Raw genomic sequence first — 14,896 nt, 5'->3', positions numbered from 1 at the left:
TCAACAGTATCCAAGACAACAATTTCACCCAATTATATTCAAATGGGAATTTTGTGAATTAATTATTGCCATACCTCAGTAATTTTGTCAAGATATCAAATTGAAACGCACACAGCTATTTGTGTGCATGTGTGCCGATGCGAGTAAACTTTGGTCAAACTTCAAGGTCAAGGTCAAGACCATGTGAAGAAAATGTATCAATCAAGTTTGTTGATGCATACCTTTCAATCAAGTAAAACAGTTGATGAGTCAAATTTTTGAAATTTACAAACTGCTGTTTCCATGGCAACTATTATTTATTTGGATTTCGCAAGTATCGTGCTATGGCAGCTAAGTATGACATCGTTCTTGCTTGCTCGTTTGTTTGTCTGTCACCACAGAATGTGCTAACGTAGGTCACAAACTCCACCTAGTGGTAACCGGGTCACAAACGCACTTTTTCTTTTTTTCATCCGAGTATCTCCATAAAGTATGTACAATTAGAATGTTAGTATGCCTATAAAGTACTACGGTACAATTAGAATGTTAGTATGCCTATAAAGTACTACGGTACAATTAGAATGTTAGTATGCCTATAAAGTACTACGGTACAATTAGAATGCGAATATGTCTCCAAAATACGTATTATAAAACTACACAAAAGGATAGACTTGGCAAGGGTCCATACTCTGTGCAGAGCGTTGGTGCTGCGTAAGCAGTCTCCTTGGCTATGGGGCACAATCATAGACGGGTCATCACTCCAACACAGGATACCAGAAAGCTGGCACTCATTTTGCCAACCTCAGAAGGATAGCAGGCAGTCAACCCGACCTGGTATTAATTCATCAGTGAGTGGGATTTGAACTGAGGATCTTAGGGTCCCAAGTCCACCACTCTAGTCATTAAGCCAACACGAAGCATGTGGCAAGGGTCCGCAATCATTAATTGCTCATTCTTGTAATTGAAAGCTGTTGAGCCATTACAGAGAAATTAAATAAAACTCTCGATGATGGCCAATTTTTGAAGCACTATTGTGGCCAAACGAGAACTACAGGTTGGACCATATAACTATAACTCCACTGTTGAACCGTCTTTCTGAGCCTATTGCCTCGACTTCTTCCCTCCAGGATTTGAAAGCTGCAGGCTGCCTCCACCTCATGATATATTCAGTTTCCAATACTGAGGTTTACTACACCTTCTGAGACCCTGTTCCCACCTTTCACCTGCAATTCCTCTTGTGCTGTGATGCATCGATTTCTTCTGCACCGGTGTTTTCCATTCACACCGTTTTGTGTCTGCCGACCCTTTGTCCGCTGTTATAGTCTGCTCTTACAAAGAGCCTCAATATCTGTATAAGAAGATGAAATGTTTAAAAAAAAAATCCTTTGCCAATGTTAGTGGAGTGCCATGAAAGCAAGGGGGTGCCCTTGATTTTTTGATTTTTTTTAAAGATTATGGAGGGGGTAGTGCAGAGAGTCGTGGAATCATTAATTTTTGATACAATGACCAATCCATGGAATGTATCCGTCCATTCATTATCAGGAGACTAAATGATGCTCCTGTTGGTTTTTAAACAAATTTCCAATATCTCGTCTGCATTTAATATGTTTAACGATTACTCAAAATAAACACGTGACAAACTTGGGGAAAAATGCATTGGGATGAGTTTCTTGGGTGGTAGAATCGAGTGGAGGTGAGTTGACTTGTTGGCATCTTCACTTAAAGTGATTTGGTAATCGGTAACGAAATTGTGGATTCTGAAAGACAAAATTAGTAATGGATAACTAATTGTGAATCCTGTTACTACACATCACCCTAACACCAAAATGTAAGCTATACTTTGCTTAACTTGTAACATTTCGGTTGTGTTATTTCAACCCTAAGTTGATAAGACCTACTTTTCAATTTCTCCGCCTTGATGAAGCATTTGTCAACATCAGACACTTTAAAATCACGTCCAGGGCTAAATGCGGAACAATCATATGCACACGGTGGTATTATCGTTGTCACAATTGGTTTATATATATATATATATATATATATATATATATATATATATATATATATATATATATATATAACAGGGATTGGATCCAATAATATGTACTTGTATTTCTGTTGAAACGTTAAGCTTTAGCGGAGTTCTTAATCCACTGTATCCTTTGTGAAGAGTACGCGAGCTATCACCAACACCCTGGCCAAATTACAAATTCATGACCTAACATACAGAGGGCATTGCCTCAGCGGCACCACCGCACCCTCAGCTAATGATGCTACCCCTCAGTCTTATGCTACATACGAAAGAATAAGAAGATGAGTTGTTTAAACCTCCTCTAAGAGCTTTCATTTTGTAAAAGGAACCCTGACTTGAAAGGCCAAAAGTTTGTTCATTTGATTTGACTCTGTTGGACGTTTTTAACCCTTTAATGCACGATCACAAATCTTTTTCGCGAAATGGGATCAAACGAGGTGAAATGGGTTTATCATCTTCCTACCAGCATGGATATCCGATTGTGATTCTTGTTTGAGTTTATCAGAGAAGAAATTTCTCAAAATGTCTTTTTTGCCCCCCTCTGTGTAAAATTTGTGCATGTTGTATGGATTGTAATATTAACTCAGCAATGTGATCCGTCTCGTTTCTCCGCATCACACGCGTCATAATCGGCAGAAAACATATTACATTCTTCCACTTATTCTTACTTTGTTATTTTTTTTATTCTAAAAAAAAAAAAAAATCCATCTCAACTGAAAAAAAAATGTAAGACGTGGCAATTTCCATCGCATTACAGGTAGAGCAAGATTCTTTTGTTTTCATGCCACACCTCAGCACAGTGATCTATCATGTTGCTCCAGCACTGATGGGGAAGTGCAAGAAAAGGGGATGAATGGATGAGATGAGGAAGAAAATAGTGTGTTGTCTTATTAAACACATCATTTGCGTGTTCATGTACACTATTGGAATGGCACACGAAAAGTAGTTGAACGGTGCATCCCAAGTTGAAAGGAACTCCATCAACCTGTCTGTGCCTATTTCCAAGCAACTAAATGCCCACGGGTTTTGTAAACGTGTGCATCAGGTATTTTAACTCACCTGTAGTCAAGATACCATGACGTCAAGCAGGCAGTGAACCGCCACCAAGTGTCACACCCTGCCTTATCCACATCATTGCTCTTCTATGAGCCTCAATGTTGCAGAGAAAAAAAATTTCAGGATATGACTAACCTTCAATGTGGAATGCCTATTGTGTGTCAAAGGTTTCAGTTTCAGTTTATTTCTACATCTTGAATCAATCAAACACAGAATACAAGAAACATGCATCTTATTATGACAAAGGTGGAGGAACCTGAATAGAAGCTTGGTTTGTAAAAGTTCAGGTCCCGATGGCAACGATTTGTGATTAAAAATGTATTAAAATATGAAGACAGAAATAAAGATATTAATATGAAATAAAATAGACATATATATATTGATTTATATATTTTGTATACATCGTCTCGGCTTATGGAAGAGCTAGTAGTAGGATACTGAACGGATCAGGACGCAACAGGCCAAAAGCAACAGGAGAGAGAGGGGGGACACCAACAGCAGAGTTTAAGGCCAAGATAGTGGCAGACTTGGACAAACAGTGGGTGTGAGAAAGAATGGGGCAGGAGAGGGTGCATGGGGTGGAAGAGATGGATACAGAAGGAAACACTCAGGAGGGAAAACTAGAAATTTGGAAGGTGGAGGGCTTAGAGTCGGGTGAAGAGGAGAGGGGCCGTTAACGAGGATAGAAAAGATCATGGTTTTGGATTGGGGACGATCTGAGATGGTAATGAACAGCTATCGTGAAGACCTGGAGGGAAGAATGAGATTGAAAAGAATGTGGAAGATGGTTCCATAGGTGGAGGGGAAAAAAAGAGGAACAAATGAGTGGAGGTGAGCAGTAATTCTGGATTTTGGGAGTTTCACGAGAAGAGTCCAAAGGTTACAGAAACCTTTGGGGGACAAAGCATGGAAAGATCAGAGGGTGCAAGACCAGAAAGGAGGGGGTATAAGATAGAGAGACTACTGAACTGTCTGCGACGGCAATGTGATAGGCCCATTGACTCAGCTTTATCTTGAGAGGTTAAAATAATCTTCAAGGCCTTGGTTTCCATGGTGTCAAGCTAAGCAAGATATGAGGCAGGAGAGCCAGCCTAGAGGGGAGAGTAGTACTACAACCAGCTGCAGATGAAGGCCTTGTATGTGGATAGGAGTTCAGGTGTGCCAAGTCAAGACTTTGTACAATGGAGGATGCCCTGTCGGCACCTGGCTTTGGAAGCCAACTTTAAAATGTGGTTTGCCCAACAAAGATCATGGCTGATAGTGATACCCAGGAGTTTGAATGACTGAACTTCCTCAAGAGCATTGTTTAGAGTGAAGAAAGGAGGGTTTGCCAGATGATCCTTTTGGAGAGAGTTAGTGAGAGTGTGAGATTTGTCAGGTTTGAAAGATATATTCCAAGTGTTTGACCATCTTGTTATTTTGTCAAGGTCTAAACAGAGGGAAGAGGCTGGAGAAAAGGAAAAGGATGTCATGGTAGAGGGTAGCCTGGTGTTGGCTCAGTGGTTAGGGTGGCAGCTTGGGATCCTAGGGTTCTGAGTTCAAACCCTGTCCGCCGCTGAATTAATACACCAGGGGGTTGACTCAGCCTGTCATCCTTCTGAGGTCAGTGAAATGAGTACCAGTTCCAGTGTGTGTACTGGTAGAGGGGCACTGCATCAGCGACACAGTTGCACTTCAAGAAATGAAAGCTACCCCGGCAGCTAAGCTGCCATACGACCACCACCATGGTAGAGGGTGTAGTGATCAGCAATAAATAAAGGGGATTTTCCAGTGAGTCAGAGAGATCGTTGATGAAGATCAGGAATAGGACTGGGCCGAGAACACAGCCTTAGGGCTCTTTAGTTGCGCTTCAAGAAATGATAGCTACCCCGCAGCTAAGCTGCCATACGACCACCACCATGGTAGAGGGTGTAGTGATCAGCAATAAATAAAGGGGATTTTCCAGTGAGTCAGAGAGATCGTTGATGAAGATCAGCAATAGGACTGGGCTGAGAACACAGCCTTGGGGCTCTTCAGTCTTGACAGGGAGAGGAGACAAAAGGATTCCGTTGAGAGCCACACGTTGGCTACGAGAGTGAAAGAAGTCCTAAGCCATGCATGGAGTTTGGCATAACAACAAATTATTGAATAAACAAAATTGTTTTAATACAAATAAAGTTATTCCATTAATATGGGTTGGCAGGATAACCGAGTCCAAGAGGTACGCCCACTCACGTCTAAGCTGCCTTGCCTGGGTTTAAGTCTCGGCCCAACTACAAACTGTCCTGACAGCAGCACCATCATAATCTTGGGCAACTATCGACACAATCTGCAATCCATTTATCTCCAAAGCTTTCTTTATGGCAGTATATATTCATTCTGCATTTTCGGCAGATGAGCAATTTAAAAAGCACAGGAACCTTTCTCGGACCTTGAGGTTTTCTGCAAATCTGATACAAAATGAAAGCTTCTCTGTCTTAAACAATCTGGACTCATCTGCAATTATAGCAAAAAAAAACATTACCTGTACAATTTATTTAGAATTTAAATCTACACAGATCTGTAGGACTTCGTTTTGAAATTAAAAGTTAGGGTTAGGGTTATGGTTGGGATTAACCTGCATTTCCTTGAAAGTTTTGTCATACTTTGAAAATAAATCACTAAATTTGAGGAAATTCCCTTTCATTTTATCTTTTCCCTCATCATGCCCACAAACCGGTAAGCCAAGCTTTAAACGTAACTTGACAGTCACAAACCTTTGGAAGGTAATCCCTGTATATCAAAGGTGCTTAACTTATGACCATTTCCAAAAGGTTTGCACTGATACTGATCCCATTTGTTTGTCATGTTTGAAGCATTTTCACTTTTCCATACATTCCAAATGCACCTTGAAACAGCATGTGTAGCCAATTTCTCAAAGATTTTATTCCAATCATGCACGCCTTTCTTCCTCCTCCACCAAAGGTGAAGGAGGTTATGTTTTCACCCTTCTGTCTTGTCTGTTTGTTTGTTTGTTTGTTTGTTTGCAGGATATCTCAAAAAATTGTGGACGGATCCGGATGAAATTTTGTGGGGAGGTGTGGGTGTGTGACAAGGACGACCTTGATTTTAGTGAATATCTGAATCCAGATCTAGATACGATAATTATTTAATTTTCAAAGTGATTCTTCACCATTGAGAGATAGGGCCAAAAACTATATATAGCACAATATCTCAAAAATGTATTTGGCCGGATATGTTCTCCTGGAGCAAGCACTGCGTGGCGGAAGTGTGCGCTTTACCGAGTGCCCTTCTAGTTTGATAAATGAATCCTCAGCTTAGCTTGATTATGAGTGGAAGTGACTGACGGCAGGGAAAGCAGAACACAGCATCTTGTTCAACAGATATTCAACCCAAGGGAATTTGTTGTGATACAAAAATGAAAAAGAGCAGCTTTTTTCCCCGAATATTCTCAATGTAAAATCAGTCAGATGTGGTTGATTAGGCCCAACGTTCTTTTTTCTCCACGATGTGTAGGAACATTTATGCTTCTCACATCATCTTCAGTTGTATGTGTGCCGACAGAACCCATACTGACTGCATCCAAAGATTTGAGATAGTCTTGCTGTCCTTACGATGATACGGAGTCGAGAGCCGAGGTAGGCGGTCGTGGTTGGTCACGACCTGGGGCAGTTGTAAAATCCTATTGTGAATCATCTTCCGGCGATTCAACAATCGCTTTTAAGAGACTGGCTTTGGAGTCTCTCAACAACACAAGGCGATTCAACACAAAAAAAACTTTTGAAAGTCCATTTTAGCTTTTCTTCAGAGAGGTACATCAGTCCTGTTCGCTCTTATGTCATGTGCTGTGGCTAACTGTCAATCAAGTTTGAAAAAGGATGCAGCCAATCACATCACCATGCAAATTCCACGATATCTGCTGTCACTGCAGGATGGAAGCAAACACAGTTGGGTAGTTTGCTTTCCCACCCACGTTAGGTTTCAAGGGTGCATATAATTTTGTTTATTTTTAATCTTAATTGGAAACGAGAAAGCATCTCAAAATGCAATGCCCATCCATTTTGTACTCAAATTGAACTTGATGAAAACAACAGCTAAAAAACAAATGAAAAATGTATTAATTAGTGTTCTCCATATTCTCATAATAAAGGTTTCTGGAAAATCTGATGACAAAAGCTCAAATCGAAAAAAGTTATGGCTTCGACACACCACACACACGCACGCACGCACGCACTTGCAAAACCCGTTTCCCGCTGTATGGGCAGACGGGCAAACTACTGAAGGAAAAGGAATTCTGTTTGGTGGGGAGAGGGGGCATTGTCCCCCCCACATACCCTCCAAAATCCATCTGTGCTCATGATGATCCTTTGTGGTTGCAGAACTCATCGACATAATCCCTCTAAACAATGTCACACCACACAATGATCTTACCAATGATCACTGCAGAAAACCATTAACCGCACATATATATGTATATGTATATATGTGTATATATATATATATATATATATATATATATATATATATATATATATATATATATATATATATATATATATATATATATATATATATATATATATATATATATATATATATATATATATATAGCCTGGTGTTGGCGCAGTGGTTAGGGCAGCGGCTTGGGATCCAAAAGGTCCTGAGTTCAAGCCCCGTTGGGCCACTGAATTAATACACCAGGGGGTTGACTCAGCCTGTCATCCTTCCGAGGTCGGCGAAGTGAGTACCAGTATACTGGGCCGGTGTATACCCCGGTTAGAATAGGTGCACCATATCCCTGTGTCGTAAGAGGCGACCAGGGTTGCATCAGGAAGGGCATCCGGCGTAAAACATGTGCCAAATCACTATGCGGATCATGCGGATGATCCGCTGTGGCGACCCCGAACGGGAGCAGCCGAAAGAAGAAGAAGAAGAGATATATATATATATATATATATATATATATATATATATATATATATATATATATATATATATATATATCTCTCTCTCTCTCTCTCTCTCTCTCTCTCTCTCTCTCTCTCTCTCTCTGAAGGAATATTTTAAGGTCCACATATCTAATGCATGCATGGCCCACATCTGTGCCTAAAACTTGTGCCTTCATCACTCTGTCATCAGCTCTGCAATGTGACAGGTCTAATTTGCTTGAGGTGCAACATCAAATCCAAGTTAAAGATAGCTGAGTAAAAATAACACTTTGTCAAAGACTAAGAAGCCACACCCTTTCTCATCGTGATAAACTATGTGAACTATGTGCTTCGTGTTGCTAGCCAATTGTTCTTTGGCATTACCTTCTGAGAATATAGATGCTGCGATCCCAAGTTTATGGGTCTCACTATCTACTATGATCTTTCCTGGGAAAGCCACATTTCCAACCTGGCCTCCAAAGCCAGTCGCCGACTGGGCATCCTCTGTCGTGCAAAGTCCTTCCTCGGCCAACCTGAGCTCCTGACCATATACAAAGCTTTCGTCCACAGCCTGATGGAGTACTGCTCTCCCACTCGGCTGGTGCTCCTGCCTCTCACCTTTCTCGGCTTCATGCTGTGGAAACCAAGGCATTTAGGATCATTGGTATCTCCCACGATGAGGCTGAGTCTTTGGACCTCTTACTCTCTCACCGCAGGCTGGTCGGTGGTCTTTCTGTCTTCTACCGTCTACTCTCCAGTCTCACTCTACCCCCCCCCGCCACCCCTTGCTCTGTTTGCAATATGTCCCCCACATATTTCCGTAGGGCACACAAGGTCTGCCAGAAACCCCCCACGAATCACTGCTCACCTTCACTCTTTCATTCCTCTTTTTTCCCACCCTTGGCACAAACTCCCACACTCTCTTTAATCCCACTCCTCCCTCCAGATCGTCAAAACAGCTGTTCACCACCACCTCTTGTCTTCCCCTTCCAAAACCACGATCTTTTCTACCCCCATTAATCTACCCCAAACCCACCTCCTTCACATTCCCTGCTTTCCTTCCGGAAAGTTCCCCGTCATGTGAGGTCCTGAAAGTCCCTATGGTGTCCATCTTCTTTACTCCATGTACCCTGCCCCAACCCTCTCCCTTCCACAGATCTCCTAATGTCTCTATTCCCCACCGTTTTGTCCTTCCCTCTCCCGCCTCTCTCGTCTCCTGCCCCCCCCCCCCTTGTTGGTCATTCTGTGTGTTAGCTCTCATATGAGCCTCGACAATGTATACCAAAAAAAAAAAAATACAAACTATAAAGCAACCATCAACAATGTACAAATTCCAGTAAAGCCTAGCTCATGGCATATTCAATGATATTATCCATTTTTATAGAAGTTAAATTTTGGAGGCCATTTTAACTCAGAGACCGTGGCTGCTCTCATGCGACCTTTATAACATCTGACCAGCTTCCAGAGTTTTAGAGCAGAAGCTTCAAAGTCACAAATCAATACCATCTAGCTGTGCTTCAGATGTCTGCGAAACTCATCGCAATCGCTTTCATGGTTCTGGAGAAGAAGATTGTTTTAGGTTTGAGCCAAATCCAATATGGCCACCAACACAGGACATAATTCAAAAAACAAAATCTGTTGGGATCCAGTTCCCAAGGGTGTGCAATAAACTTGTGTAGATTGGCATATTCCTGTTTTTTAGCCTCCTCCTATGAAGATAGAGGGAGGCTTGTACCTGTTGTACAGTTTGTTTCTACAATCAGTGCCCACAATTTTTAATGGTACCCCTGAGAGTTTAGTTGACCCCTAGGAGTATGAAAGCACCATTTAAGTTGGGGGGGGGGGTTTCCTTCCTTTTTCTGCTAATGTCAAAGCTCTCTCAGTGCTGGCTGGGACTTTCAGAATGGAATTTTACATCAAAATGAGAATAAAAAGTGTCCAGTCCAAGGTTGACATCTTTTTTTTGACCTTGATCTAATTTTTTTAAGGTCATGCATGACCTCATGCTAGAACATTATAACACTTTTTTTTAACCACAACTCAACTAATTTTTGTCCGATCGGAACAAAATTGCCCTCTCTAAATACCAAGAGCAGGAGTCAGCAACCGATGGCTTGCGAGCCATATCTGGCTCTTCTACAATCCCAATGTGGCTTGCAGAGCCTCAAGGTTAATCGGAGTCGATGAACAAGACATATAAAGATCAAATAGACACACATAATTCAAAATATTACTATACCAGCAAATACAACCCGTCGCTTCGCTGACGGGGGGAATTAAGGAGGGGGGTTGAGAGAGGAGGGAGTGGAGGGAGGGGAAGCTAAGAAGGGGGGAAGGGCGAGGAAGGGGGGAGGTGGGGATAGCTATGCCTCACCAAACGTTGCTATACTGCGGGAGGGAGGGTTCTGAAGAGGGGGTGTGAGAGAGAGAGAGAGAAGTATGAAAAAAAAACAGAAGAGAGAAAGGTGAGGGGTGGAGGTGAGGTGAGTAAAGAGAATGGTATGTTATGCTTCATGACCGAACACACACACACACACACAAACAAACTCATGTCAGAACAGCTGTACAGATAATGACACAACAGAGTTTATAATGTAATCTGCTGGCATATCTGCAAAACTTTGATGTCCCAGTTACAGAAAATTTGTGGGAACCTGAACCAAAAGTAATCACTGAAAACATGGAAGTACCTACCGCTCACGTACAACCTAATGATCCCATCGAGCGTGAACATCGAAAACAAAGCGTTGTGACCAGTTATCATACTTAAGTACAAAAAGAAGAGAAGAAGGCATTGCTGATTGAGGTGTTAATAGCAGTGATTATGGTACTAAACGATGCAGAAATCAAGAAAATGACCAAACACCAAGACCTCAAGAATGAAGTGAAAAGATCCTGGAAGTTGAAGAATGCCAAAGTTGTACCAGTGATAGCTGGACCTACAGGAATGATGACTAAGAACCTCACAGAGATATTAAATATAGGGGCAATACCACTGGGTGCTCACCTGGTAGTGACTGGATAAGATAACCAGGCAACCACTGGTTGGCATGGATGACCCACAAAATACGAGGTGTGTTCAAAAAGTATCCAACCTTAATTTTTCGTGCGTAAACAAATGAAGCAAGGGAGGCGTGGTTTGGTGCACGTATGTAGGCGATCCTAATTCGTATGCGTGAATATTTTCCCGCCTGCAGAAGCTGTCAGTCGCCGACAGACCACCGATGAGTGAGGAAGTGTAAGTGAGCGCCGTCGGATTTTCGTTTTTGACAAAATGACGGAAAAACTTGAACAACGCTACTGCATCAAATTTTGTGTAAAGCTTGGCGATTCCCAAGTGGAAACGATCCGCAAGATTCAACAGGCCTTCGGGAACGAAGCAATGGGCACCACACAGATAAAAGAGTAGTACAACCGCTTCAAAGATGGTCGCACATCAGTGGAAGTGAAGCACGTTCTGGTAGGCCCTCAACATCCCGAAATGAGATCGTCATTGACCAAATCACGATCAGAGAACTTGCAGACGAGGCGGGCGTCAGCATTGGATCCGTTCATTCCATTGTGACTGAGGATTTGGGCTTCAGGAGAATCTCAGCGAAGTTCGTGCCAAAGCTGCTAACGATCGAGCAGAAGCAACTCCGTTTGGACATCGCACAGGACATGCTGGAGACTGTGAACAGCGATCCCCACTTCTTCAACACAGTGATCACTGGCGATGAGACCACAGTGATCCGTCATTTTGTCAAAAACGAAAATCCGACGGCGCTCACTTACACTTACTCACTCATCGGTGGTCTGTCGGTGACTGACAGCTTCTGCAGGCGGGAAAATATTCACGCATACAGATTAGGATCGCCTACATACGTGCACCAAACCACGCCTCCCTAGCTTCATTTGTTTACGCACGAAAAATTAAGGTTGGATACTTTTTGAACACACCTCGTATATTGGAGGAGAAAGTAAATACCTATGGATTTTTTTTAATGCGATGAACAAACCTTGGTACATCACAGGTGGTGAAGATGGTGGTCAAGTTTCATCGAAATTGCATGTGCAGTTTCTGAGAAGAAAGCAAATGCATATTTTGGGGGGCAACCCCCTTCTCCCCATTGACCCTCCTTGACCCCAATTTTTTTCCGTCGTGAACAAACTTTAGTACATCACAGGTGGTGATGATGGTGGTCAAGTTTCATCAGAATTGTATGTGTACAGTAGTTTTGGGGACAACCCCCCTTAAATCCTCTTTGAGCCAGATTTTTCTCATGTCATGAAAAACTTTGGTACGTCATGGGTGATGAAGGTTTTCATGAAGATTCAGTTTCATCGGAATCGTGTGTGTCATTTGAGAAGAAAGCAAATACCTCTTTGGGGGAGGCAACCCACTCCCCCGTAAACTCCCTCTGTAGACCCCTTGAGACCCCGTCTTATGTTTTTTTTTTTTAATGCCATCACAGGTGATGAAGATTGTGGTCAAATTTCAGTGAAATTGTGTCGTTTCTGAGAAGAAGTTGCAAATATTTGTGGACGGACGGACGGACGTGTGGACGGATGGACGGACGGATAGACGATGCACCATCCCATAAGCTCCCTGGAACTACTTTAAAGGTGAGCTAAAAACCATCCCTGGGAATATTATAACAAACAAACTGCAGTTGGAAGCCGTTCGGGGTTCAGCGACGATCCAGAAGAGAACCCTCGACACAAAACTTTGAGAATAGAAAACTTCACAGCTTGGTCCATGAATCGTGACCCCTTAACAAAATGAAGGAGAATGCTTTGAGCCCACCATGGGAGGACTCCATTCCACATTCTGAAACTCGCAGATGAAGATACCAATCAACGACACACACACACACACACACACACACACACACACACACACACACACACACACACACACACACACACACACACACACACACACACACACACACGTTGGAGTCATATTGATTACCGACTACAGTACTTACTGTATACAACCCAGAAATAGTCCATTTGCCATTTGGAGAACCTGGCAATGGTCTATAGTATAAGGTTTTTTAGTGGATTTGCTATCCCATGGGGTCACTGAAGCAATTCAGCTTGGTTGTTCTCGAAGCAACTTTGGGCATTTTTTAAAATATGCAAATTAGGGCCATCATTACTGAAAAACCTATTTTCTTCAGTATCTTTGCAACTATGAATGATAATGGCACAAAAATGTTATCTCGACCTATGTTTTCATGGTCAAGGATTACGATAAAGGCATACAAAAAGTTATTACATGTATTTATTTTGTCTGTATGGAAATTAATTTCCGCCATTACCGAAAAAAACCTATGTTCTTGAATATCGTTGCAACTAAGCATGGTAATGTCACAAACATGGTGTCTAGACTTATGTTTTCATGGTCAAGGATTACGATAAAGGCATGTAAAAAGTTATCACATATATATATATATATATATATATATATATATATATATATATATATATATATATATATATATATATATGACATAACTGTGGTGGCTCTCAAAACATAATCAATTCTCTTTTCAGGTGATCGAGATGGCTAGCGAAACGTGTCTCTTCCTGATCTGCCGTGAGAAGGGACCCCAATCAGACAGTCAAAGTCCAAGGCATCAGGACAATGATTCAGCGGAGTAAAGAGAGGGGTGACGATGATGTTCATGTCAAGTTACAGGCCATTTTGGACTCACAAGGAGAGAATTCATCTGTGGAATGTCATAAGACGTGTTACTGTACTTACACATCTAAACAGAATGTGGCTAAGTATATAGCCAAGAAAAGGAAAGAAGACTTTTCAACAACAGAGAGTGAACCAGAGACTGGCAGAGTAAGAAGGTCTCAACTTCCAACGTTTCAATTAAAAAAAAAACATTGTTTGATCTGTGGTGATGACTGTCTTCCTAAAGACCCCAAACAACCTGACAGGTGGGAGCGTATAATCCAGTGCGATACCAGTGATCGCCCTGGCCTTACACCTTTCAAAGATGTACTTTTAGATTTATGTGAGCAGAGAAATGATGAGTGGGGTAGAAAGGTTGAAATCCACATCAAAGGTGTTCTTACAGATTTACCTGCCGCAGACGCACAATACCATAAGAAGTGTTATGATGCGTTCATGGTTATTCCTAAGTATACCAATTTGTCATTGAACTCTGATGTAATCGATGATGATGCTCTGAATTTGGTAATTAATGACATGACTGTATGCTAACCAACAACTCCGTACATGGACAGCTATTGAATTACATGATATGTACTGTAGTTTGGGTGGATTGTTATCTCGCAGGCAGATATTCCAAAATCTCACAAACTATTTAGGTAATGACATTGTCGTTATACGTATGGAGGGTTGTTCCTCAGTTGTAGGGTTTACGCATCTTGTGGGTAAATCCTTGAAGCTGGTCGAGGTCGATTCAGTTGACGAAGATAGTGTGGCCGCTGTGGTCAGGCAGGTCAAAGGTGAGGCACGAGCTGTACAGTACAATGGTGCAAACTATGATCTCGGAGAATTCACGTACAACAACACACTCAAACAAACTAGCACCACACTTCTCAAGATAATTTCAGAATTGGTTTCGGGGGGGCGGGGGGGGGGGAGGTGACAAAAAAAGTCTCTCAGTCTAACCCAAGCTGTACAAAGTCACATCGCAGGTACTAGAACCCAGACAATGCTGGGGCTGGCAGTGAAGCTTCATCTCAGGTATGGGAGTTCAGAGTTGATCAAGCTCCTACATGATCACGGTTTCATAGTGTCCGATGACGAGATCATACGTTTCCGCAAATCAGCTGCAAAATTTGCGGGTGAAAAGAGCAGTGTGCTACATCAGGCCATGGGCTTGGAACGGAGGGTGGGGCCAATATTTGGGTGGTTCGACACCCACCTCCTGGTGGGTGTCGATGTCCAAAAAGA

General features: G+C 42.1%; 1 protein-coding gene and 1 pseudogene across 1 annotated transcript in view; one reads left to right on the top strand and one right to left on the bottom strand.

Annotated features, from left to right (window-relative positions):
- Nucleotides 1-14,896, bottom strand: part of LOC147031430 (lutropin-choriogonadotropic hormone receptor-like) — a 141,278-nt gene that overhangs the window by 123,047 nt on the left and 3,335 nt on the right. The window lies entirely within an intron of this gene.
- The window catches only part of LOC147031429 (uncharacterized), a 5,571-nt pseudogene continuing 4,199 nt past the window's right edge, over nucleotides 13,525-14,896 (top strand).

The sequence above is a fragment of the Eptatretus burgeri genome, chromosome 2 (assembly GCF_056783735.1).
Source record: "Eptatretus burgeri isolate ZD-2024b chromosome 2, Ebu_testis_v1, whole genome shotgun sequence".
Lineage (NCBI taxonomy): Eukaryota > Metazoa > Chordata > Myxini > Myxiniformes > Myxinidae > Eptatretus > Eptatretus burgeri.
The sequence above is the reverse complement of the archived record's forward strand: the minus strand, read 5'-3'. Positions and strand labels throughout refer to the sequence as shown.